The sequence below is a fragment of the Anser anser genome (genome assembly GCF_964211835.1).
Source record: "Anser anser genome assembly, chromosome: 5".
NCBI lineage: Eukaryota > Metazoa > Chordata > Aves > Anseriformes > Anatidae > Anser > Anser anser.
In genome coordinates this window covers 64,671,848-64,698,709 of record NC_139725.1, presented here as the reverse complement: position 1 = coordinate 64,698,709, position 26,862 = coordinate 64,671,848, and the positions used below count along the sequence as shown (strand labels likewise).

The window sequence follows — 26,862 nt, the reverse complement described above, 5'->3', positions numbered from 1 at the left end:
TGGAAAAGATGATAAACCTCAGTCAAGCCTTGATCACATTACAGTTTAATTGGCTTGATTTGGTTTACTTTTGGAAATTTTTGATTACTTTCACTAAGAGAACATTAAGCAGGGGCCAGATCAATCCTTAGCCCTGGTATTACTCAGAGAGGTAGCACAGGATGATGGTTTGCAGGCTGCGAGAGCATCTCTGCTCAGAGCAGGCACCGATGCCAGATGCTGGTGCTCCCAGGGGATGTGAGGGAGCGGATGACTGGGTTTGTGTAATCACTGTGGGTTTGATTCTGTTCAAAAGGGATTTATGTATATCCTTCAGTTAATGTACTCCTTAAATGGACAGAGGCTTGATAGCTGGGCAACAGCACCATCTCTGCTGGTAACCAAAATCAAACACTAGATATTTGTTTGAGAAGTGCTTGAACTTTAAGAAACCTCTGAGAGATTTTGGCTGCATCATTAAGCAGCAGGACATTGCCTCTGCTTCTGCCTTGCATACAGGAGAGCTGGCCAGGGGAGACCATCAGAGAGGACCTCAGCAACTCAAGTTCATGTGTCTCAGATCAAAGGAAGTGCCATATTTCAGTTGAATACCTGTTTGGGTTCCCAACAAGATATTGAGATGCCCTGAAGTCTTACCTCCACCTCATTTTAGCTATAAACCTCCACAAGCGTTTCTTTTGCTTTTCAGTACAAAGCAAAGCCTCAACAACCTCGAAACATCACTGATAGAGAAAAACAATACGCATTTAAAACTGAGTGATTTTGGCATAAGAACAAGTGGTCTGAAAGTGCCTGTAAATATAGTTAATCTGGAAATTGAAGTTTTTAGCCATCAAAGCAGAGATGCTGCAACAGCCTCTCTGAAGAGCAGTAGAGTCTAAAACCACAGTCCGATGTTTTTCTGAAAGGGATTGTGTGCCAGTCTCCTTGGCAGAGCTACTGGAGTCAGTGACCCAGAATAGATGGATGTTCCCACGACTTCCCTTCAAATCTCTCCCAGGTTCCCAACAACCCCAGGCCCAGTACCTGCGCTAAGGCTGCCATCAGCCCTACACAGTACATATAGATAGATGTACACCTTATATCCAAGCAGAAACCACATCCAGTATTACCATCCACTTTTCCGGTGCCTAAAGGGGGATATATCTCAGCTCAGATATATCTCAGCTGTAGCTACTTTTTCCCCCACTATGTACTGAGGGAGCACTGGGAACTCAGCCCATGTGTGCACTGTAAACTGCAACCTCCTCTACAGCCAAGAGTCCATTGCTAGTATCCAAATGTTTTGGGACATTTCTGTTCTCCCCAAGGAGTTTGCAAGTCACAGGCCTACAAATGTTAAATGCAACTAGTCGTTTTCATGGGAAGTGCAGAAATCCTGAGGCAGGTGTTAAAAACTTTGGATCCGTGATTAAGCAAATAGGGTTGTGCAATGTATTGTTGTTAGTCTAGAAAACAGGAGCCTTCCTCCAAAATCTATTTGCATAGTGTCTTCTATGCTTCACTTCTAAATGTCTTTAATATGAGCTAAAAGAAGTTATTTGAACACTCCCAAAACTCACAAAGGCTGTGCAGAAGGGCACAGTGGACACCTACTTGGAAATAATTATGCCTCTATAATATTCTTCTTTCTCACCAAGCTGTCAAAGGAGTAAAAACATGCACTTACAGAACTCAAAGGCATGGGAAAACATCACCCACCACCTCACAGTGGTGTTCAGCTGGGTCAGGTCATGCACAGCAAATCACTCCATGCTTCTTAAGTGTCCTTGAAGGAAAGGGCACACAAAACAAGATCAGGCTCATCAAGATCTTCTGTCCGACCTGGAATCCAAAACTGGTAGGAAAAGCTTATTCCGTTTCCTTGAGGGCAACTGTTCTCATAGCATGATCACCAGCTATTTCCCCAAGAAGGAAACATATTTTAAATAACGCATTATTTGAAGTAGACAACTAAAAATTTCCCTGCTCTTTTCCTTCCTGCAGTGCTCCAGAGGAAAGGAGCATGCATTTAAGGGGGTGACGGATCTGAGAGCCCCTCATCTGCAGACTGCAAGAGCAGCAGACCCTGGACCTTCCCCTCCTGCACAGCAGTAACAGGAGCTGGACTTTTTCTGTTCCTCCCTCTCAAGTGAAGAGCCAGAATCACTTCCCCCTTCAGAGCCTGCCTTAGCTGGCAATATTATGGCTTTGACATATTATTACCCACTGTAGAGGCACGGCGTGGTGAATATGCCTGAAAACTGAGCTGTCTAGACAGTCTAGTCAGAGAGACAACGATTCCAAAGGGAAGGGCTATAAACACTCTTATCCTAGAAGAAGCCATTACTGCAGAAATAAACCCATTCCATATAAATTGGGCCCAATTCTAAACCATCTTACGCTCCAAACGGCAAAGCTCTTCAGCCTGTGAGTAATATCATCCCTATTCAGGAAGCACTGAAACAAAGCACTCGGAACAAAGCCACTTTGGCGGCTCCACCGCAGAAAAGCTGTTCCCTGCTATTCCCTGGTGGCGCTCCCCTCTCCACGGAGGGGCTCTGCACATTCGGCTGAGCTGCAGGAAGCACTCTCAGAACACAAATGCGCAAGCAAGACGATGCACGTGGATTGTTCCGGCTGCTTTCAGGGAGTTAGCATAGAAGAGTGGTGCATCAAACCCCAGGGCTGCTGCAGGTCAGTGCTGCACATCTAACGCCACTTGCGCCAAACGCTACCCACAAGAGCGTCCTCAGCATTAGCAAGAGCTGTCCTTGGGTGCAACGGAAGGTTTTCCCTCCAGAACCTGCACAAAGTAGGAAAGCACGTATTCAGAGCTACTGAGTATTTATTGCTCGTAAACGACTGGGAGATCTGACTGAATCCCACTTTCCAGAGCACAAATCTGGTACATCAGTAGACTTCATTTTACTAGCACGCCATTTGGATTTTAATGAGCCAAATCTCAGGCGTTAGCTTCTGGAAATGTATATGAAGTCGTTACGTGCATGGATTCTACATGGAGGCACTGAAGTCCGCCAGCCACAGTAAAGCAAATTGCTGTTTGCACTGCTTGGCCTCCAGCAGGGGTGAGACTGACATGTCGTGAATGGGAGGAGCACCCTGTCCTCAGCCACTTGGGACTTCCCAGAACTGAGGTCATACCATTTCAGGACACTTTCTCATACCCTTCAGGCACAGACTAGTAATCACATTCTGGAGAAGCCTTCTCCTGTACTGGGATTGCGCTCTGTGTTCCTAGCTCCAGAAGAGTCAAAAGCATTAGCTTGAAAGTGTGCTGGGTGGATAGAAAGTTGGGAATCACAAAATGTTGTTCTCATGAGATCCCATTTCACCACGGGCCAAGGTTGTTGTTCATTGAGATGAATGCTCTGACTTCTCTCCTGTTGCTGTTCAACTGCTTCACAGAGCCATCAGTCCTTTGAGCCTACCACAAAACAAGAGTGTTTTTTGAGATTTTTTTTTTTTTTTTTGGAATTCTCAATTTTTTAAAGACATTTGAGCACCCGCTTCCTGCAGCAGCACAAAGACATTCACCGTTTGAAACAGCACCTAAACCTACTGCAAGAAGCTGTATTTCACAAGAGGCTTATTGGACATTTCCTTTTCATCAGCAAGATGCAGTTATCTCATGCCTTCTTATGGGTACCAAAGGCAGAAGATGGCTAAAAAAAGGAGTTGAGAGACAAGCGACTACTACATTAACTGGGAAATGAGGACATCGCATAAGAAACTAAGAGACCCGTGGGACAAAGACAAGTATGCGTGGGAAACCAGCAGAGAGAATGGGAGAGGGTGACACACCAGATAAAGACAAGGAATGGAGGGGGGAGAAAAGCTTTGAAATGACTTGGAAGTGAAGATGGGATGTTCAGAAATGCGAGGCAAAGAGGCTGCAGCAGAAGAGCTCATTAATATTGTCACGGGGAATGGGCAAAGGCATCACAAGAAGCCGGTCAGGCAGGAGAGGAACACATCAGAGCAGCCAAGACATGGTAGTGGGGGGGGAATGGTGGTAAGGAAAACAGAGAAAGAGAGGATGGACTTAGAGATATGATGGGATGAGATCAGATCTGGATCTTCTGGATGGGAAAGCAGGAAAGAGCATATGACATCAAATCAAATGAGGAATGCAAGGGGAAAACAGGATGCAACATTTGGCTGAGCTCAGTGCACCCTTCGGTGGCATTTCCAGGAAAGTATCGGGGTGTGCTGTAAGAACAGAGAGCTCGCTAAGGAAAGTAAACAAGTGCTTGACACAAGAACTTAGTTATGGGGAGGATCAGAGGTCCCTCAAGGACAGGGTTAAAGAGAAAACAGTGGGCAAAGGGTGTCGTGTGCTAATGTGTGTGTAGATGAATAGACAGATGTGTGCCTGTACATACAGATGCCTATATATAAGAAGCTTTATAGATGTAAAATCTTGAAGCCAGTGAAGCTGGAAGGAATTTTGCAATCAAATCAGCAAGGTCAGGATCTTCCTCATCTGGGTGAGGCATGAGATTGTTTCCTTCTCCAGGGCACCTCCAAAAGAGAATTAATCTACCTAAAGACCACCTGTGGGACAACACTTCTTTGAAGGCCAGCACCAGGTAAGATCTTCCAGCCCTGTGTTCCCAAGAACAGCCCTGCACCAAGCACACACAGCCCTTCTGTGCACCTTCACCCCTCAGCTCCTGCTGGTTTGCTGTGTTGGCTGGAGGCGTTGGCTCCACGCACTCTGCCTGCACCCACCTCTAGGCCAGCAGGATCACACTGGCCATGGTCACATCCTCTTTTCCTCTCTCAACTCTTTTGGCTCCTCCTCTTACTCTCTTACTTTCATATTCTTTGATGGATCTGTGCTTACTGCAACCCATCAGCCCCATTCAGAGAGCTGCTACAAGCTACAATTTGAAGATCTCTCTTTAACGTTGCACAGTAAGAAAGATCGAGTGTGAAGGCAAGGACAAGCAGTTTCAGGCAATGTGGCATTTCCTAACAGCCCAGCCACTCAGCAGAGTAAGGCAGGAGCAGCTATCTCCACTGGCATGGCAGCCTTCAAGGGAGCTTCCTTCTCATTAGGATCTCTTTGTGAAGCTACCTATGGAAGTGAACCTTTTTTTTAAGCCCCTCCAGGGGAATGAAACCTATTATGCTGATAACTCCAACTGAGAATTGGTAATGAATGTCCGTCAGCATTTAGTAGGCAAAAAAAGAAAGGGGTTCCTGGGTCAGATTTGCAACCTTCACCAATCTTCTGCGATTAGTGTGAAAAGCTCCTGCATTTCTGCTGCGCGGGGATGAGGCAGCCAGGCGGGCTGCTCCACACAAAGCCCCGGCACCACTCCGGGGCTCCCAGGATGACACAGAAATACCATGCAGACCTATTTGGTGAACAGATATTCTAAAAAGAAATTTCATTTGTCATCATTGAGTAAAAATGAAGTCTCCAGAGGCCATGGAACATAATAGGCAATATTTAGAAATTGAGGCTGAAAATTAAGGCTGTCTTGCGGAAATTATTTCTGCATGAGTTTAACGTATATCTTCATGAAACTTAATGTCACCTGTAAGGACATTCAGTGACTCGATTTTGTTATTATTTACAGCCCATTATCTAAAGTACAACACATAATAGCTCCATACAGACTATGAGTATTTAGCAGTAGTCAATGAATAAAACTGTCAGCTCGCCGTACCTTACCGGCATCGGTGTCTTCACAGAGTAATGGGACATCGCGAGGTACGAAAACATCAAGCTTCATTATCCAAAAGGAGAATGCTTTGAAGTCAGCAAGTGATAAAATGAGAAGTACAATGGTATAAATAACCCTGCTTAATAGTACCATCATAAAACACACCAGCCTAATTAGCACCACCTGCCAGTCCCGCCTGAGCAGCAGCAATGCCGCACGCTGGGGCTGAGCTCCGGGGATCGAGCAAGGCCAGAAGCGAGTGAGCTTTGTTTCACGCACAGCACATCTGCTCTACTATCATCACGCTTCTAGCCAACGTGATATTTTGAACCTTTATTCCCTGCCCTTGGTTGATAACATCTCTAGTTTGTTCCTTTCCCTGTTGCACCCTGCAGTCTGATCCTTTTTCCAACCCTTTATCTCTGGTGGAGAGTCCCCACATCTCCCAGTCCCTGTGTAGATATGTATGTACACACAAACTCCTCTGTTCAACCCCTTTCACATCTTGCTCTATGTACAGTTGTCTTCGCTCACCTGCCCTGTAAAGCTCCAATGTTCAGAAAACCCAAGCAGTAGGCTTACTTAAGTGGCAAAACCCAGAAAACAGAGAGGACAATCCATGACAAGCCTGATCCAGAGCCCAAGCAGACCAGAAGGAAGCTTTGCAGCAGAAGCACACAGAAAGCACGGCTTTCGCCCTTTCTCAGACAATATCCACAAGCTCCTAGGATTGCGCTTGAAGATGATGGAAACTCCTTGCGGGAGATAAAGCAGTGCAGAGCCAATGTCTCCATGCTGCTGAAGGTGGGCAGGACATGCAGCTGTCTGCAAGTGGGAACTCACTTCCACTCCTTCAACATTTTTCCCTCTAACTCATTACAGCTCCTACCTACAGGCAGAAAGACACCTTGAAAGAACAAGGGTGACAACAGATAGACAGCCACAGCACTTCAGTTCAACAGATGAATTTGGGTGCTTCAAGAATAAAAAAGCTTGCTCGCACCTAAACTTTAGGTGGAAACTGCACCTTCCCTTCAACAACTACCTGTACTTGCCATCATGGCTTTATTTTTTTTTTTCCTTTTTTGAAGTGGCATGCACCAAGGCTTCCCCTGAATGGTTCACACACTGCTCTCCTCAGTGGGTTCCATTTAACAAAGTACGGGAGAAACCTCCTCTTAAACATTATATCGTTTGGGGTTGCAGATCTATTCAAATTGGTTACTGCACTGCCTTTCAGTCTAAACCAAGAGGTTTCTCAGGTAATTTGTTCCACACATGGGAAAGGAAAGAGCAAACAGTGAGCTCTTCTTGAATCTCAGATCTTCCATAGAAATGAAATCTTCCTCCACGTCTCACTTAGACCCTGCTTCCAATCATTATTCTATAGGATTCCACTAGCCCTGGCCAGCAGAGAAGCTGAAAGAGAATTTAACCCGTTGTCATTTAATACAAGAATAAATCTGCCCAAGATTATATACACACAACCATCCTTTAAAAGAACCAAATTGGCACTTTCTCTGAGCAGCTGATGCATCAAGCTGCAGACCCCCAAACACAAAACTCAAACACGAATCCCTAGTGCTTCCAAAATGAAGAATAAAGACAAACTGTGGTGTTTATGGGAAAGCTCATAAAAATTTTATACACCTTCCCTCCTTCCCCCATGCCTTCAGGTGGCACAGATCAACATCTTTCTTGATAAAAGAGACCTACCTAGAGCAGCTGAAAAACTAGCCTGGTAGTGCCTTCCCTCTTCTGTTTTAGATTGTGTGGTTTATTCATCGGGGAGGGAAGGGGTTTCAGTCCATAGGCATGTAATTGTTTTGCTTGCACATGCTCTTACTCTGTAATTTCTAGATCCATTCAAGCATCCCACTTCTGTGTTACCAAGGACTTGCATTCAATGTGGGGAAAAAAAGTTGTCACAGCACTGAATAGTTTAGATTAATCAGATCATGATTTTGCTATGCCTACTGGCTCCTCAAAATTAAATCATTGTTATATGCTCACTTACTAACTAAAAGAAAGAATTTTTTTTTTTTTCGAGAAAATTCACCAAAGGATGTATTTTGAAACTATTAGAAAATTGAACTTGAATTTACTAAAACCTCAGTAAGAATTTGCTAAATACTTTCAGGTCAAAGAAGAGAAAGGGGAGAGAAAGAAGAACAGAGGCTTGGCCCCTTGCAAGGTGAAGGTGGTGACCACAGTCACAACAGCCCCCAGCCTTAGATCCAGTGAGTCAGTCATTACACTGTTTCCTCCAAATTAAGGAAACAAAACCTAAATTCCAGGCTCTGTTCGTGGCGATTTCTGTTGCCTACTTCTTCTCCTACCCAAAACACTTTCCTCCTCCCTGAGCTACCAGGAATTCGGGGTACAGGCATGCTGTCGGTTTCCATCCTACCTGCAGGAAGCAGCCTCTGCTTGAGGTCTTGCTTTTTTCATCAGAGATTTCAATCCCTACAGACAACCCAAAACAATATGCACAGCCGTATGCTCAGCTGAAATGCTATTCTTCACTTATTAACTCAGGGTCAGCAGAAGAGACCAAGCATGCACAAGCTCACCAGGTGTTTTTGCAGCAGTGATGGTTATCCCCACCCTGGGCACAGGGGCTCAGCTCCATGCAGGCAGAGGGACTTGGACGAGCATCTGCAATATCTGAGCAACTTTTGCTGCTAAAATACTGTGGGAAGGGATTTCTCCTTTGGCCACTTGCTAGCTTCAGTGTTCTTGATCCTTTATTAATAGCTTTTAATCTTCACAAAACAAAGCTTATACATATATATGTATAAATCTTTTGCTTGGAAGGATTATGTGAAATAAATCCTCTTTTTTCCCCTCAAGTTATTTAAAGGAAAAGAGAGGATCTAAATTAGTTTGTTCCTAAAGCTGATCATGATAGATTCCATCTGTTTTGATATTAAAACCACTGCACATGAGCAGCAAGCTCTCATTTGCGCTTACTGCGTGCATTACAATCGAGGGTGCCGCACACATACACAAGACGCTGCTCATAATCCTAGGCCTATTTCCACAAAGCAGACCTACTCAAAAAAAAAAAACATTAAGTGAACCACAGACTATCACTCCACTGAAATCTTGTGCTTCAGGACTCAATCTTACAAAAAAAAGATATGCACACACACCCTGACAGCATTTTAATAGCTGCAAATGTCTGCCTTAAGCAGCCCCGGATCCCAAGCCTAAGCACAGGAGACAAACCCAGAGCTGAGCAAGATGGAGCAGAGCAGGTGAAAAATAAAGCACCTGGTCCATGGAGACACCCGCTGAAGTGAGGAAGATGCTACAGAGAAGTTAAAGTTCAGCAGCTCTAAACACAGGACCAGAGACTTCTGCCACACTAATTTGACAGACTCAGAGCCCTGCGAAACTCCAGGCTTCACTCTGTATCAGCATTTTCTAGCTCTATGGCTGGTTTATAACCAAAAGCAACACATGATTGGTGTGTGTAATTAGTCATGGTCACAGCAAGATAGTCCCATAGATACATCAAGATTGCAAACATATGTTGGAACAACTGATTAAAAGCAGCCACTGTAATGCCTCCACTTGAGGCTGCATGTAACCAATTATCTCTTTAGTAAATAGCACTTGTTTTAAGCTGTATTTTTTCCTTAGCATTTTCATTTTGCTGCATATTTGCCAAGCCGTAAGTGATAAAAATGTAATGGTAGCTGCTCATTAATCCTAAAGAATGGGACACGCATCGTACGGCCTGGCATCACTTGAAGCACTAATTAAGGGAAGGACTGTTTGGGATGTACCACGTGCTTTTCTCTCTGGCACCTTCCTGAAAACCATTCAGCTGTTTTCACCCAATGCTCACGTTGAGCATTTCAGAGCCACTGGGCCAGGAGCCATCGATGCAAATTGGTGCAGCACCCACGAAGCTCTGCCAGCATGCGCCAGGGGAGGATGCAGCCCTTTGCTTTCCCTCTGACTAGCATCCAGGAGAAGTTGTCACTCATTCACCGGGGCCAGGAGAGAGGAAATGTTTAACTCCAGAGAAAGAAGATTTAATGATTTGTCAGAAGAGCCATTCCAGCTGGTAAAAGTTCCTATCACATATTTATGCCTAGAAGGGTGACAGCAGAGAAACCTTAATGCATGCATTTCTTGTCCTCCTTACACCAGCCTGAAGTAAATGACAGCTTTTAAAACTTCAGACTGATAGAAGAAAATGCAGTGTCCATTAATGAAATTTAACTTCTATATCAGCACAGCTGTCACCCAGATTTTATCTATATACATGGAGAGAGCGCATTAAGTGCTACCGGTCATGTGCGTGGAGTCGACCACCTCCAAAGCTAGCGGTGAGGCTGGACTTTCTGCCAGTGTTTCTATAAATTCCTCATTTCCAGCCAGTCTATATCGGACAGCTTCCTGACCTGTGTGTGTCCCAATAAAACTGTCGCCCGCACTCTAGGATTTAAAACCTCTTCCATTTCCTCTATGGCATTTGATATACAATGGTTGTTTACTGTTCACATTAAATCTGTTCCAGCAAGTGAGAAAATAATGCCCTTCGAGGTACGGCCGTGTTCACACCACCTCTGTTCCCCTTATGAAAGCACTGATCCCAATTGCGTGAATTCAGTTTACCTCAGTATCAGATTCAATGAATATTTTGTAGCTGAACTCCGAATGCAGCAGGTGTTCCTGCGAGCTGAGGGGGCTGATGAACAGGGCACACCAGCCCTAAAGGATGGCCACGCAGAGATCCTTAGGCTGTCCCATTAGTAATTCACAGCTTATTAGATTGCCAAATTGTGGTGGCATCAAGTCTGCAGCAAAAGCTGAGTCTTACAAAGACAATGGTTGTGTCATAAAAATGATCAATGAAAATTAGTATTAGACCATGAAAATTGCATCTCACAATGGCTCAAGTGTTTTAAATTCCGTTTGGTTAACAGGCAATATCGCATTGCTATAAATGTATAACAGAAATGCATTTTCCAGTCGGACCCTTAGCACCAAGGCTTTAAATCTTCGTAACATTTATTTGACGTTGAGCCTGATAAGCAGCAGCACAATCACCGAGGTGGGGTCAGCGCTCTCCTCTGCTCCATTTGAGGTCATTACCAACGACACAAGCAAAGTTTCAGACCTACGCTTTGCTGCTGTTTCCTTCCTGCACATTGATGTTGCACTGAAACGAGCTGAGGTTTCCCCAATTCACGACTCAGACACAGGATTTTCTTATCAAGTCCATAATGATTACAGCATATTGTATGCGACTCCGCTGTTTTAACCTATTCTTTATTTCAAGAATGCCACAAGTAAGCACTCACTTGAACAAAACACAAACATGATTTTTAATCTGTATTACTAAAATCATTTTGTGAATTGCCTTTCCAATATCTTTTTTTTTTCAGTTAGAAAGCTATTTTTCCCTACCTGGATCATACAATTATAGAAGCTGTAAAATAACATATGCTTCTACAAGCAACATTTAAGTGTTCGTGTTGTCCTTACCAGGAAACCTGGTATTTAACATTTTTTTAAAACTCCAGAACCACAGTTAAGTGAACAGTCAGTACAACATTAATAATTCATATCTCAGTCAAGTCCTGTTTTGGGGGCTTTAATTTAATTAAAGCACTCTAAGTTTTATCATATAACAGAGACATATAAGTATAAAATTGTTCATGAAGCATAAAAGCAAAGTGTTTGTGAGCCCTATATTCCCTTACATTATATATCTCTCCTACCAGCTCCTACCTTTCATCTGCTATGGTTTCCCAACAAGCTTGCTAAAAAAAGAAGTATCCAATGCATGTATCATTCCCCACATAATAGGTCCCAATTTTGACAGGACTCATGCAATCTAAGTAATGGATGCGTTTCATAATTGTCCTCGTCACAATTAGATAAAACTGTACTCCAGGAGGCTCTCACCGAGCAGGTGCATTAGGCTCTGGGAAAGCATTTCAGAAGCAATCACAACAGCTCGTGTGGTACAGATCCATTTGTCAACTTGAATTCTTGAAATTAAAAGACATCACTTGCAGGACAAGATGCTGAGTCTTAACTGTTGTGTTATCTATTCCTATCAGCAGGATTGCTTCCACCCAATCATTCAAGCAAGTTAATGCCCCAGTCACTTTCAGTGACATATTTCACAGACTTTGGGTCAAGCATGTTCCTGGGACCCTTCCTGGCACAAGTCTCCAAGGAGAAACACACACATGTACTTATGAAAAACTGCAATAGATGCCTTGCATCAGTTTTGCATGGGTACTTAATTATTACTAAGTTTAAAAAACACACAAAATTAGTTTTTATCCCTCCAATATTTTCTTGCCAAAATCCAATTTTCAGGATGGTATCCCTACCAAAAAACAAGGGGTTGGGTTTTTTTTGTTTGACTGTTTTTTTCGTTTTTGTGGATTTTTTTTTGGTTGGGGCTATTGTTTTGTGGGGTTTTTTTTAATACATAGACAGCAGATAAAACCCTGCTATTACACTGAGTGTCCTCTAAAAATCTACCCCAAGGTAAAACACATGGAGTAGTAACAGCAAATATAGCCTCCACATGTTCAAAAAGGATGTTGCCTAGTTTGCTAGCATAGGAATAGCCAGATTGACCCACTGTATATTCCGATTTTACTCGATATTGATGTATTTTGTGTGATAAGACCATTGGCACAGTTTTTTGCTCTCTGGATATGTTATGAGGAGATCATTCTGCCGACCTGTAGGTTACTGACACTTTGTGCCTACCATTGACATTCCCTAAAGAGAACCCCCCCCAAAAAATGCATACAGAAAATCTGCTTTGGGAAACAGATCCAAGTTCTGCCTTAATTTATAAGGGTACTACCAAGTATCAAGGTACCAGAGGGAGTGCAGGGAAAGGAATAATTGAGCCCTTGTGTCTTTTTACCTTTGAATGCTCCAAGGTCATCTGCTCCATCCTTTCTCTGCCCCATCCATCATTGCTAGCTCATAGTGTTTATCAGCAATTAGCCTGTCATGACATTACACTGCAATAATATATGCTACTGTGAGGAGAATATTTTGAGCCAAGCTCAGATTTCCTACTTAAAAGCTGAAGAATAACCTCAAAACCAAAGTTACAAGACTTACCTAATCTTTTTTCCCCCGTCCGTAGGTCATCACAAAGAAGATACCAAAAAAATCCCACACCTTTCATTTAACTTTATATCCCATCTGTTTTTGTTCAATATTGTGTGAGAGCTTTGAAGAATTCAGTTCACAAGTGAAACACATCACAAACTGTGTAGTGGAATTAACAAGAAAGAGCCAAACAACTGTCTTTGACAAAAGCACTGACCATGTCCACCCTCCCCAGGTCCCACGTTGGCTGTGACTAGTTGGTGTTCTTCTTTCCAGACAAGAACTATTCTTCCACTGCCTTAAGTGTCTTTGATATGCAGTATCAGCCATCAGCCCCTCTGGCACCTCCTTGGGTGCAAGTTCATGACAGGGGCAACCTTCCAGCCATATCTGGATGTAGGGCATGAGGAAACTGTCTCAAGTTGTGCCTGGGAGGTTTATATTGGATATTAAGAAAAATTTCTTCATGGAGAGGGTTGTCAAGCATTGCAATGAGGCACCAAGCAATTGACGGGGTCCCCTCCCTAGAGATATTTAAGAGATGTACGGATGTGGCACTACGGGACAAGTCCCCACTGGGACTCAGTAGGTGAGGTCAACGGTTGAACTTGATCTTGAAGGTCTTTTCCAACCTAAATCATTCCCTGATTGTTCAAGTGAATCTCAGCCCTTCAGTGGGAGGCACTTCCAGAGTGCCAGATGTTGTCATTGCAAAGGAAATCACCCCTCGTTGGTGGCTATGACACCTAGGCAGTGGCTTACATCCTGTATAATCCTTCCCAGTGTTCAGAAAACAAAAACGAAAGCAACATTGCTGTCCCAAGGCTCCCTGTCAGTACTTAACAGGGAAGTGTGATTGCACTGACTGTGCCTCACTCACAGCTTGTCTTTCACACAGATCAAGCCCAGTCCCTTTGTTAGAGGTGTACAAAGACTAACTTCTTGGCTCCTGTAAAGAGGTTCTTTGGCCTCCTATGAAAACAAGCAGTTGTACTAAGACATCTGACTTAGCATTAAAACAACTTTAAACAGCTGGTTTGATGTGGGAGTAGCTTCCTACCGCTCCTTAGATTTACTAATGGAATATATACAAATATACAAGACATTCTGTTAGTGTATGCAATGGCAATGTAATAAACACGTTCAATGCCTCTTGTCCAAGCTGAACAGGGAACTTCAGAGCCCACCTGAGTGTCAGATGCACTTTTCTTTTTCAGCTCTGTTGTCACAGAGCTGAGTGAGCATCAGGCAGCCACCACGGAAAAGATGCCCTCCTCTAAGAGGTGCTCTGTGGGACACACACAGAGCTGGACAGAGTAAGTAGCGACAGTCCCTGGTAGCACAGCCTCGACATCCTGCCATAGGGGGAACCTGAATCCTCCACTGAAGGGGTATGTTCAGCTCTCCTTTGCTCTGAGAGAAGGACCCCCTATAATTATGTTCCCAGTTCTTTGAGGCTAGTAATGCCTCTGCTTACTCACCACCCAGCTGTTACCTTCTTTTCTTTATCTCCTGTTTTGTTCAGGAACTTGAATTACTCAGTGGCAGCTAATCTTCTCCCTTCTTGTTTTGCTCTGGGCTCAGTCATAGGTTACTCACGCTAACTGTTGCTTGGCTCAATTATATCCCAGTCAGCTCATGGACCCAATTTAGTGAGAAAAATGAGCCTCTAATAAGAGAGAGAAAAAACTTTGCTGATAATGTCTAGGGAGAACACATAAGGAGGGGAGAAGCTTCAGAGAAAAAAAGATGTGGTAGGCTTTGATGCATTTTTTAAAGTGATGCTGTAAACCTCTGTTGGTGCAAAATGCCATGGTACCTGTGATATTTATGGAACTTACAGAACAGGTAAGATGTATCTCAATTTCACATGACCAACAGTTACACTTCTAACTTTGCTGCTCTTCCTCACTCTTGGAGTTCAAAGCCAGTCACTAGCAAGAGGTGATTTATCTGATTTACCTTAGACGTCAGCTGGAAGAGATGATGAATCACTCTTTGAAGACAACTGTTCTACTCCATCGACTGTAAATGGACCCAAGGTGACTAGCCTACGTAGAGACACTTAAAACCTACCTAAGGAAGGGTGAGTGAATCCCACTCCATACAAGGATTTGGCTCTATTCAGAGAAATTGCGTCAGGAGCTCCAGGGGTGAGAACATCATCTTCTCCACACTCAACAGACAAACAGTCATGAGCTTTTAAAGTGAGTCTACCCTGCTGAGGTATGGAGATGCACTTCATTTGCACATCCGCGTAACTGCATTTCACATTGTCTCCTTCCCCTGTTGCCAAAGGGGCACAGAAATCACCATGTCTGTTCCCTGTGGCAGGATCTGGGTTTGGTTTTCATTGTTTCAAACAACTGCCAGCAAGGAAGAGAGACCTAAACACATTTTAGAAAGTCTTTTAAAGAAATCTTGTCAGCTTGGACTACTCCCAAAATATTCACAATCATTTTTGTCCTCAGAAGTGCTTTTAATAGAAAGGGAATGTGATTCTTTCTACAGGAATATGATGGAACGTGGTTGCAGTGACCATTAGACCACCACCTCCAGGTGGACCATCGTGGTGCTTTTCAGAGGGCATTGCCACACAGCAGTGGAAAGCCAGGCTTGCTCATACCAAGTCCTCCAGTGTCCATGCTTACTATTAACATAGCTGAATTGACAGCACTCAGCCCTTCTTCACTTTGGGTGTTCAGCCTCTGCTTTTTATTTAAGTAAGCCCAGGTGCAAGGTGGGTGTCACTGCCTTTGCTAGAGTACATCTGAAGCCTCTCTAGAAAGGACTACCAGACCACACGGCATGTCTGCTGCTAACTGGGGCCTCAACACTGCCCTGGCCATGACTAACCAGCACAAGCCACCCCAGCAAGTAAGCATGGGTTGACACATGTATCTGGGGCACTCCAACCTACCAGCATGCTCCAGAGCTGGAGGAAAGGCCACCTCCCACTGCAGGCTTGGGGAGCACACTCCCCAAGCACACAAAGAATGTTGTTCAACGGGCACTGTAGGTACCTCTCAAGAAAAATGTCCTTCATCTGTCTGAAAGGACAATAGATATCAGTAAAACTGAGTTCACCTGCGCAAAAAGCAATTCCACTTCATGAGGCTCAGGCACAGCTGACCTGAGCTTGTTAAGCTGAGTTCAAGAAGCACTTGGGCAGCACCCTCAGAAATATGGTTTGATTTTTAAGGTGGTCCAGGTGGTCCTCTGTGGAACCAGGAGCTGTGCTCAGTGATCCTTGTGGATCCCTTCCAACTCAGGACATTCTATAATTCTAAATTACCATATAGCTACTGAGTTGGTGTGATTTTCCTTTATAAGCAGCCTTGACCAACACTACATGAAAACCAACGCTGTTGAGCTTATCCTGCAGTGACAACGAAGTGGTATTATTTTGATTTTGCTGCACAGTAAGAGCACGTATATAGCCTGCTACCACACCTCAGCTGATGTTTGGTGACAGGTTACAGTATACTAAGAATGCTTACATTAATACACTGAGAACATGACATGCATCCCAGCATCCTGAGGGAACTGGCTGATGTCGTTGCCAAGACGCTCTCCATCATATTTGAAAAGTCCTGGCAGTCAGGTAAAGCCCCTGATGACTAGAAAAAGGAAACATCACCCCCATCTTGACAAAGAAAAACCCAGTGAACTACAAACCAGTGAGCTTCACCTTTGTGCCTGGAAAGATCATGGAACAAATCCTCCTGGAAGCAACATCAAGGCACATGCAGCTCAAGGAAGTGATCAGAGATGGCCACTGTGGCTTCACCAGGGGCAATCGTGCCTGACCAATCTGGTGACCTTCTATGACTGAGCGACTGCATCAGTTGACAGGGGGGAAAAAAAAAAATCAATGTCACCTGCCAAGACTTCAACCAGGGCCCATTATCCCCTCCACTTCTCACTCAGGATCTACTTAGATCCAGGCAGACGAGACCACTCAGGTGTCTACAATACAGCCTTTCTGTACAGTTCCTTCCAGGATCAGCTCAGAGCAGAGCACAGAGCTCCGTGTCGCAAGCAGATTCCCACCTGAGGAGATGCAAAGAATGAGAAGTGTGGCTCCAAACAAGGTTATTTACATCGCACAACAGGAGGCGGGGACATGAACTCTCCAGAAATGTTGAAAAATAGATCTGATTCTGGGCATTGTAGTGCCCCACCAACAGTGACCTCAATCAAAATCAAATAAGTAAGATTTCACACAGCTGCTGGTGTTACTTCTACTTTACCATGTCATTACTACCTGGCCTGCAGCCTACAAGAAAAATCCCTCTGCTGTGAGCTCCCAGGGAGCAAAGAGTTAAGAAGATTATCTCCAAAAAAAACTAAAAAGCTTTCCTGAAATGGAAAACCAGTAGGGTTTGCATGGTCACTAGCCATAAAGTGGCAAGTCTGGTAGAAAAATAGCTGAATCCAATACAAATGCTCCCCACGTTCCCCATCAGTTGGTGCTCTGTGCTGACAAGAGATGGCCCCGAGGTCCCCTTACAGCCCACATGAGGCATGCTTTGCCTACCACACATTAAGGGATGCCCTTCTTCTGCTGTGAGGCAGCTGAAGACAGCTGCTGGATCGTGACTTATCCCAGAAGCGACCCCAAGTAGAGACAAGGAGAGACAGAGCTGAACCCGAAGGAAGGAGAAAGCTTGTTGGCTGGGTAGATGTGGTGGTTTCGGCCTAACTCCTCCACACTGTTCTCACTCCCCCTCCTCAAAGGAGCTGTGGGAAACAATATGATAGAAAAGGGCTCACGAGTTGAGATAAGGACACGGAGATCACTCACCAGTTACAGTCATGAGCAAAACTGACTCAGCGTAGGGAGAATCTGGAGCTGTGGTCAGTCCAAAACACTTCTTTATCTCCCTCACGGTCCCTCTCAGCCCCTGCTCCACGCAGTCTCTCCCTCACAAGATGCCGGCCTTCCCCAACTGAGCCTGTGGGGGCCACCTAGAGGCAGCAGCTCCTCAAGAACTGCTCCCACACGGCTCCGTACCACGGGGTCCATCCCCCAGGAGCAAACTGCTCCAGCACGGGTCCCCCACGGGCGGCAGCTCCCCCCAGACCCCCTGCTCCTGCGGGGGCTCCTCTCCACGGGCTGCAGCTCCGGCCCGGGGCCTGCTCCTGCGGGGGCTCTCCATGGGCCGCAGCCTCCTCCAGGCCACATCCACCTGCTCCACCGGGGGCTCCTCCACGGGCTGCAGCGTGGAGATCTGCTCCGTGTGGGACCCTTGGGTGCAGGGGGACAGCCTGCTCCACCAGGGGCCTCTCCACAGGCCGCAGGGGAACTGTGCTGTGTGCCTGGAGCACCTCCTGCCGCACTGCCCTTGGGGGCTGCAGGGCTGCTTCTCTCACATTTCTCACTCCTACCTCCCAGCTTCTGTAGCACAGTTTTTACCCTTTCTGACATCTGCCCTCCCAGAGATGCAACCAGCTTTGCCCATAGCTTGGCTCTGGCCAGCAGCAGGTCCCTTTTGGACCTGGCTCTGATCTGGGGCAGCTGCTGGGCTCTGCTCACAGAGGCCATCCCTATGGCCCCCCTGCAACTAAGCCCTTGCCATGTAAGCCCAGCACAGCAGAATTATCTGCCAAAACCAGTCCCGCTGAAGCATCAGTGTTACAGGTTTTGTCAGTCTCCTCCCCACCCCATGAGTCACGCCTGTGTTAGACAGAAGTTTCCAATTGCTCTTGGGATTAACATTACTCTTTATAATTCAGCAGACACAGCAGGAAGACGTACAAACCCTCCTCTGAACTCAGAGTTGGAGAAGAATTGCTAAAAATTTATAAATAATAGAGCAGTCCTAGAAGAAGAATACTACCAAGAGAAATTTGTCTTTTGGCAAAGTGCACTAGTCATCCAGGGGCAGTACCCTTGTGGAGAAGCACACAACACCATGAGGATGGAAGTGTTACAAACACTAGTCCCAGCTTGTATGTGATAGTTAACATGGTCTGTAAAACACAGAAGACGCAATTCAACTGCCCTAGAAGAAACATCACAGGAATTATAGAGAAAAACATTTTATCAGGCTGAATTAAATACTCTGCAGTACTGAACACCTTCCACACCATCTGGAAGAAAGACCTCTGAGCACATAAATGCAAGATTAACAGAGTTTCCTCTGTTGTTTTCCAGGCCACAAGAAAAAACAGCCTTTAAGCTAGTTATTATCCCGTGTCTTTTACCCAGCTCAGGCAAACACAAGTAGCATTTAATGCCCTGCATTTCAGTTCAGCTGGTGCAAGTCCCTAAATCAGCTTGCAGACAGACTCCAGAGGAGCTTTACTCTCACATTTGTCCTGACTTCACCATGCGCACACAGGAGCCAAAGTTGTATCCCCCATCTCCAGCTCACATTAGGAAATCCAGGTTCTTTGCTTTCTACAGCACACATCTGCCAAGCAGGTCTGGTTATGCCATTAAGTAATATATCAGCAGAAGGATGGCCTTTTGCTCAGAGTTCACACAAATACATCATTAAAGCTCCAGGGATCAGAAAGCTGCTTTTCTGATGATGTATTAATATAATACATCATCAGGATGTGATTTGGGCCTGATGAATTTTTGGAATATATCATCATTTTAGGGATGCATCACTTTCCAGCAGGCCCTGGCAAGTCCAAAAGCAGCACAAATAACATTTTAAAAGATTTCCTTTAAAATATATATAAATGAGATGTGTGTTAATGAGAGCAAACTTAGAGTCAATAACATGCCTGAGGATCCACACGCCTTTTTTTTGTTCCGTATTAAGCATCAGCATATCTCAGCTCTTTTCTGATATTAGGTTGACAGGAGACTAGTGTGATTTGATCTGCTTTTGTTAATACCCAACCTGGCCTTGCCATTGCAGATGCTGAGCGTAGACTTGGTTACAAACATGCAAAGGGCATCTTTAGTTTCTAACCATCACGTCTTCAGAGAGCTCAGCTATGAAAGAATGTTGGTGGTGGTTCAGCATTTGTCTTATTACTCATTTTTATTTCTCTAATTAAGCCCTCTCTCTGGGCCATTACCTGGTAACACAGCAGCACTGCGAAGGGGGGACAGCACCCAGCTGCTCACTGCTGTACTGCCAGATGCTGGCTGGTCTGAAACAGGAGATGTCAAACAGCCAATGGACACCTGATGTTATATTATATTCTTGGCCCAGGTCTAAGTGACAGATATCAGAAAATCTGTTCTGGATAGGGCAATGGCCAGTCTTCCAGATGCTGAAGCCCTCACTAATCACCCAAGCTGCAGAGGGTTATCTGACAGGACCCAGCTGTATGGCATTGCTGTTCAGATGGGACAGGGGTGGTTGGGCTGCTGGAATGCAAAAGTAGTCAACCAGAGGAGATGCTGGTGGCAGGAGAGAGGGATTTTTATTATTGCAGTTCTTGCTTAAGTCACAGTCCCCTCAACTCTCTCTGCAGCCGAGGTGGAAGTTCTCCATCTGATTCTGGTTGGGGTTGATGTGCCTTAAGAGGTTGGGGAAGCTCCCACGATCCCAGGACTCCCAAAGGATGGGTAAATCCCGTGGCCTGCCTGGTCCTGGACACCACTGCAGGGTTGGGAGCATATGTGGGGGAAACAAGATGCAGCTGATAGGCATAATCAGCTGTGGCCACATTGTGCCAGTGCTCCAAATACTGCCAAGATACAGATAATAATCAAGGAAGAGGTAAGAATGCAGAAAGTGTTCTGATAAGCCATTTTGTGAAATAAACCATTCTAAAATAAATTTTAAAAGCCACAAAGGACAGATACCAAAGCTTCATGACAGAAAGTGGAGTTTGCTACCTACTAGTTCCAGTTCTCCCAGCACAGACCCTATTGCCATCTGCATCCCTAAGTACCATAAACAGAAATTTCTGTCCAAACTTTTGATGACCAGTTCTCCATTTGAAGCTGCCTCCAAAAAAAAAAAAATCAAGGGAGCTACAGATATCTGCTCCACTCTTCATTTCAGTTTGATACCAGCCTTTAATTGCATTTATGGATGTGATGTGAGCCATAGAGGCATTCATGGCATTCCAGCTCAACACACAATCTCTCAAGCACTTCATTATTACTACTATTGAAATTAGAGTGAAACAATTTTAATTTTCAAGACTTGGAATACTCACATTGTATTTCTGTCTTAAGCCCATTCCAACTCAACATCATTAATTGCTTATTTAGTCATTATTATTGGAGCTGATAACCATAAACACATATTAAATGGGTTGACAAAGAGCGTGTATCGTATTATAAGCCTGCCAAGGCTGAGCTTGTTTTCTTAATTTTGAGCCATCACTGCAAGTGTGTGAAACTGGAGCTGATTTCTAAGTTTTTATTTTCATAATAGGTTAAAATTTATGTTGCTCAATGACTTAATACATGGGCAGAGGAGAGGGAATATTGCCTGTATTACAAAGCAGCTTTCCTAACGAATCTCCTATTGTCATGTAGGACATGCTGGCACTTGCAAGCACAACATCCACAGCTCTGTAATTAAGTTCCTTCTCCAATGCAACAAAGCAAAACACCCATTCGTACAGCTGAGTATGGCAATAGTTAGCAATCATCGCTACAAGGCTGTGCAAAATGCAGTCTGATGCTCTAGCCATACCTTTGGCAAAAAGATATTCCACCATCCATTGCAATTAGAGTGACCATTAAGAAGTAGAAAGTCATCAAGAACCAAGAAGAGACAATGATCTCCCCATAGCAGATCAGTTCACCAAAGGGTGAATGTGAGGAGCCAATTAAATGCGCAGGAGACAATTATTCTTCCAGTTCAAGTCAATATATCCTCATCTTTGTTAATGGAAAGTACTTTAGCCTGAAATCCAGGAATGCAGCAGTCAGCAGCACTGCTCTCCTACCAAGTCAGACAAAAATTAGCAGCTTAATAGTGCACAGCCGCTGGTGGCAGCAGACGGATGTAATTTATTGCCCACTCTGCTCTCACTGTTTCTCCAATGATAGTAGTGCAGCTGAGCCCTCTCCTTCCTATCCTGTACTGGATCATTTCAATACCAGAAGAATTAAAGCTGCTGATGGCACCACACAGTCAATGACATCGACAGGGTACTGATATACTCAGGGAGCACAGCATCTAATTAAGTTGCCAAATGATCTAATTTTTCTTTTTGTTTCTTTTCTCTGCAACCTAGACTCTGCTTCTCATTAAGGAAGAGTTACCTCCACCTCTGTTTGGGTCTTACCACGCACCTTCCAAGGCAATTCCTAAGCAAACCAGCAGCTGCAAAACAGAGGTGTGTGAGAAACTTCTCCCCAAAGCTTCTGGGGGGAACTGACCCCTGCAGGCAGGAGCAGACAGCCCCAGGCAGAGCAAGGGCCACCATCACACACCCAGGATGAAGGCAGAACTGTTCGGCCCAGAAACAGCATCCCCCAAATGCACCTTTTCCAATTTGCATGGCCAACAGCATCTCTGAAGAGCACTGCAAGATGCATCACACCCCTCCGTGTCAGCACCAGCTCTGCTGCTGGGTAGGGACACAGACACCTCCAGGGACACCTCCAGCTGTGCTCCAGCCAGCCCTGCCATCAGCATCATCCCTAGAGGGGGATGATCTGACCTTCCAACATGCTGCTGGGCACAAAGTCCTGCAGCAACTTTTTCCCAGCAGAAAAGTTTAAAAAAAAAGTGCTGTACAAAGAAAACACAAGATAGTACTGTCAGAAGAACCAGCATCCCTTCTTCTGGGGTTCCTCGTTTTTAAGCGGCATAAATATTTCAAAATAAGTACTGAAAAATAGATCAATGATAAGAGATATACCTTAATACAAGCATTTTTTCACTGATAATGTATTATCACTGAAATAACATAATATTCTTTTCCTGTAAGGTATTTTAGTTTTCCGTTGACAACAAAGGCAAATTTCAAAGTTCTTCCTTCCCCAAAAGATCCCTTTCACAAAGCTGCTCCTCTGCTCTCTGCACAGCTGCACTGTAAGTCCCCAAACTTCCCTTATAACGAAGCACTGCTCACCTTCAGGAACTGATGTTCTGCTATGTAAAACTAGTGGAAATCACAATAGCCACAGCTACGCCTTGTGTTTAGGAATCAAGCAGTCACACCTCAGGTGATTCTAGCTCAGTCAAGAGATTTCAGTGATTACTCTCAACGGGTTAGAGCAGAATTGGCAAAGCTGAGACAGGGTGGGAGAAAGCAACTGGAAGAGCCCAGGATAATCTACAGACCCAAAGCTGTCATAAAGCCACACCAGCCATCCCCATCCTCCCTCGAAAGCATATTCAAAGCAACGCAGCTGAGACACAAGGAGGATGCAACACAGAGGAAGGCACTTTACTGAGCCCGAGAGCTATTCAGCTTGCTAAAAACACAGACTGTAATAAAGAAGTACAGCACCGATACATCGGATCATACCTAGATACAGCACGCAACTGTTCCAAACAAGTATCTGGTACAGTTATAAGGCTCTGCTTTAGAAAGTGTTGAGTGCCCTTGTTTCATAGGATTGAGGAGTGCTTTTGCAGAGGGCATGCTGTGAGAGTAGGAGGCTGCCACGTGTAACGGAGCAGCCTGCTGCTGGTGGTGATCTGCTGCGTTACCGGACCTTGGATGGGGGAAGAAAACAAAAAGCACTTCGTGTCTCCCTCAAAACCATGAAGCCTTCATAAGGAAAACATCCATTTGAGAAGCCCAGGTGATAAAACACTGGGGGTTTGTGCCGTGAGGTTGTTATCGCACACAAAATGAAGACTTGCACAAATACCCATTGTGGGGTGGGTGGGGTGGATGGAAAGGAGTTACAGCTGAGCTCAAAAGAGGATTTGTGTAAGCTGATGACTCTGACTAGGAAATATCTCCAAGGCCAAGCAATTTTATAATCTCACATTTATAGTCTCAAATCTTATCCAAGCAAACAAGAAGTTAATCTCAAGAACAGGGGAAGCCACGTGATAAGGGTATTTCTGGAGCCATACCTGCCAGAAGCAGGAACGGGGACAAGAGATAGCTGCTTCACATCTCAGCCCAAGAAAAGACTCTTTTTCCTCTCCTAGTACACTGGCCCAGACACCTATCTGCAACCAAGCTGTGCAAAAAAGTCATCAAGAAGGGGATGAAATTCAGTGCCATCCCCTACACCGATTTAAGGTTGCCTTGCCTAAGCTGTGCTCTCTGATTTTTGCTCCATCACAGAACAGAGAACTTGACACACTGCTCTTTAAACAAATCTCCTCCCTGCAGCAAACACTTACCTTGTGTAGGTTCCTATAAAATCTCTCCTCTGTCTTTTGCTATCTTCAGCTCTCCAGTACACCTCTCCCTCATTCATTACCTGGTAATATATCCAGTATTATCCTAGCAATAAGATCCAGCTGCAACAAATGCTTGTCTGTGAGTCACCAATCCATCTCTATAACTCACCATCACCCAGAACAGGCCAGCATCCTTCTAAATAATTGAGGCCCACCTGAGGGGTATGGACTTGCCCTTAACCACAGCAGCTGGAGTCAGTCTGCCACATATTTAAAAAAAAAAAACTCTCCAAAAGAAACATCTTGACAATAGATGCTACTGATGGCCACAGTTTATACACAACAACAAGAACACCACAATGCATTTTCCCCTGAAAGAGGAGGGCTGCTCTCAGGAATGTTTCGCATGGGATTGCATTAGAGCAGAAGCCAAACCCTGGTATCTTTATTCTGGCAGCAGGAAAAGTTTCACGGCTGCTTATGATGTTCCAGCACTCTGCCTAGGTCTTCCCAGTTGTAAATAAGGATAATAAAGGTGGCATCCTTTGGCAATGACAGGTGAAAAGGGACTAGGCAGGAATCATCACTGACAAAAACAGAATGTGTTCATAGCTAGGCAAGACCTGGGCTCTGGCAGTTAAAGCAATGCTGAAAGCAAGGGACTGCAGCTCTCAGCACCGAACAACACTTCCCAACAGATGGGGAGTTCCTACCACGCCAGGGAATTTGGGGTTTAGACAATTCCCGCAGTCATACAAGAGATAGCTAAGAAGATATAGCAAGTTCATGTAGGGATCAAACATCTAATTTTATCTTATCCTCAGATAAAAAGCAACATCGAGAAAATTGCTGAGATTTGTTTGGCAAGGAAATCTATGTTCTCATTCAAGCCTACAATTGCAGCCCTGTTACAAGACAAAATAGAACAGATATGCTAGAAAAAAAGAAATAGATCCCCTTGAATGTGCTTATCAAATCCTTTTTCACAAGACATCTTCATATTCCACACAATATTACACTTGTCCACGTTTAACCCATATAGTGGTAGCTTGCGCTTCTGTACCAAGTCACTTGAAACAACACTTGAAGAGGAGCCTTCAGACAACTTGCAAAAGCTTGAATTCAAGCAGCTCCCAATAAAGACGACATTACAGTGCGGAGCCACAAGACAACATTATCCCCCAACTTACAGGCTCAAAGAGATGCAATGGAGTTATTATCACAGTCAGACCCTGGTCTGCGTTCAAAACTCTGGAAGTACACAGCTCAAGGAAAGCACAGCACGGCACCCACAACAAAACCATGGTCACAGAAGGAGCCTTTTGCCCTTCCTGCAAGGACAGGGCAGCACCCAGAGGTGCAGAGGGTCACCAAGCAATGCAGGGATATCCCCTGCATCCCCCCCACATCAGCACAGCATCCAACACCTCCACACAGAGCCCACAGCAGCGCTCCAGGACAACAGCATCAAAGCTACAAGCACCTCTGAATAGAGGGTCCCAAAATGGATTTATCAGAATACTAGCACTGATAATTATCACTTAAAACAAAGACACTCTAAGCCACTGAGTCAACCACAGCACACATACAAAAGGTTTATAAATCTCTATTTTCCCACCACATGTCCCTGCAGAGGAGATTCTTGCTTGTAGGTTGGGTCTCACCATCTCTGCAGGTCCCCAAGATGTAGCAAAAGCTGCTCAGACTTAACTTTCCCCAAACACAGGCTACATTCCCACTCCCAGCAACCGGCAGGAGCTAACAGCTCACCCACCTGCCCTGAGATGGCACAAAGAAGCCCAGGTAGGGAAAGCCCCCACCTGCAGCCCAGCAGGACACATCCCAGCCACAACAAATCACCATCAGAGAGGAAAGCCCTGAAACCAATTTATACTCTCCCAGAGGGCTTTTGTGAGTCATTACAAGCCCATGTTGTAGCTGCAAATGCCCTGTAGGACATTTTCCCCTGGTATTACCAAACAGGTGGTCTTATGGGCTTATCAGGGGTGTGCTATGTCATGATCTGAGTTCACAATCACCTACAGATATTAAGAAGCTGGAGTAATACAGCACTTGTGTTTCTTTTTTGGTCTTTTATCACAAGAATACAGATTTCCCCCGTGTGTACTTTTCTGTGTGGTGTGCATGTTCCAGGTAAAAGAATATGAATTAATCAAAAAAAAAAAAAAGCACAGCAGCTTCTAAAGCTAGCAGCCTGAGCTAACAGCCTGCACTTTGGCTCTGCCCAGGCCATGACACAACACATAACTGGTTTATTCCACAGGCTTATTCGCTGTCATTTTCCCTCTTTATAGGCTGCTCTTTTCTTACCAAAGTGCTAAACATGATTTTTGTGCTCTGATGATGCTCTTTTCCCTGCTTTCCCATGCTTAATTCCCTGTTATATCTAAAGAGAGTCTCAGAGAACAGCAAATAGTGAAGAAGTATAAGTACTCCAGCCCAAAAAGCATTACTACAGGATTTATTGCTGCTCAAGTGAGAAAGCTGGTAATGATACTGAAAGCTCTCTGCACCTTGTGGCCCCTTCACTCCTACTAGCCGTGTCTTCATATATTTTTTTGCTGGTTTTAAACAGCACATTTTAGCATCCAAGCAGCTCTGTTGTTTTAAATGCATCAGGTATCAAAATACAGAAATCATAATTGGTGGCAAATTATATCACTCTCTCCTACTTCTTGACTTTCTTCTCCAGCATTTAATAGTAACTAATGAAATATAGATATTTGCCCCGTGGCAATTGGCACTTTCTGACATGTTGTCTCCTCTCAATTTGTTAAACCATGAAGGTCCTGCAGATCATTGAACCA

The 26,862-nt window shown here is 44.7% G+C and overlaps 1 protein-coding gene across 13 annotated transcripts in view; it reads right to left on the bottom strand.

Annotated features, from left to right (window-relative positions):
• The window catches only part of LOC310900771 (uncharacterized protein), a 332,787-nt gene extending 306,880 nt beyond the window's left edge, over nucleotides 1-25,907 (bottom strand). For 2 of the 13 annotated variants that reach the window (XR_014585369.1, XR_014585370.1), the window contains exon 1: nucleotides 25,653-25,802. The gene's annotated coding sequence lies outside the window, so the exon portion shown is untranslated. The other 11 variants (XR_014585377.1, XR_014585378.1, XR_014585368.1 and 8 more) reach the window with 10 other exon arrangements.
• Between the last annotated feature and the right edge of the window lie 955 nt (nucleotides 25,908-26,862).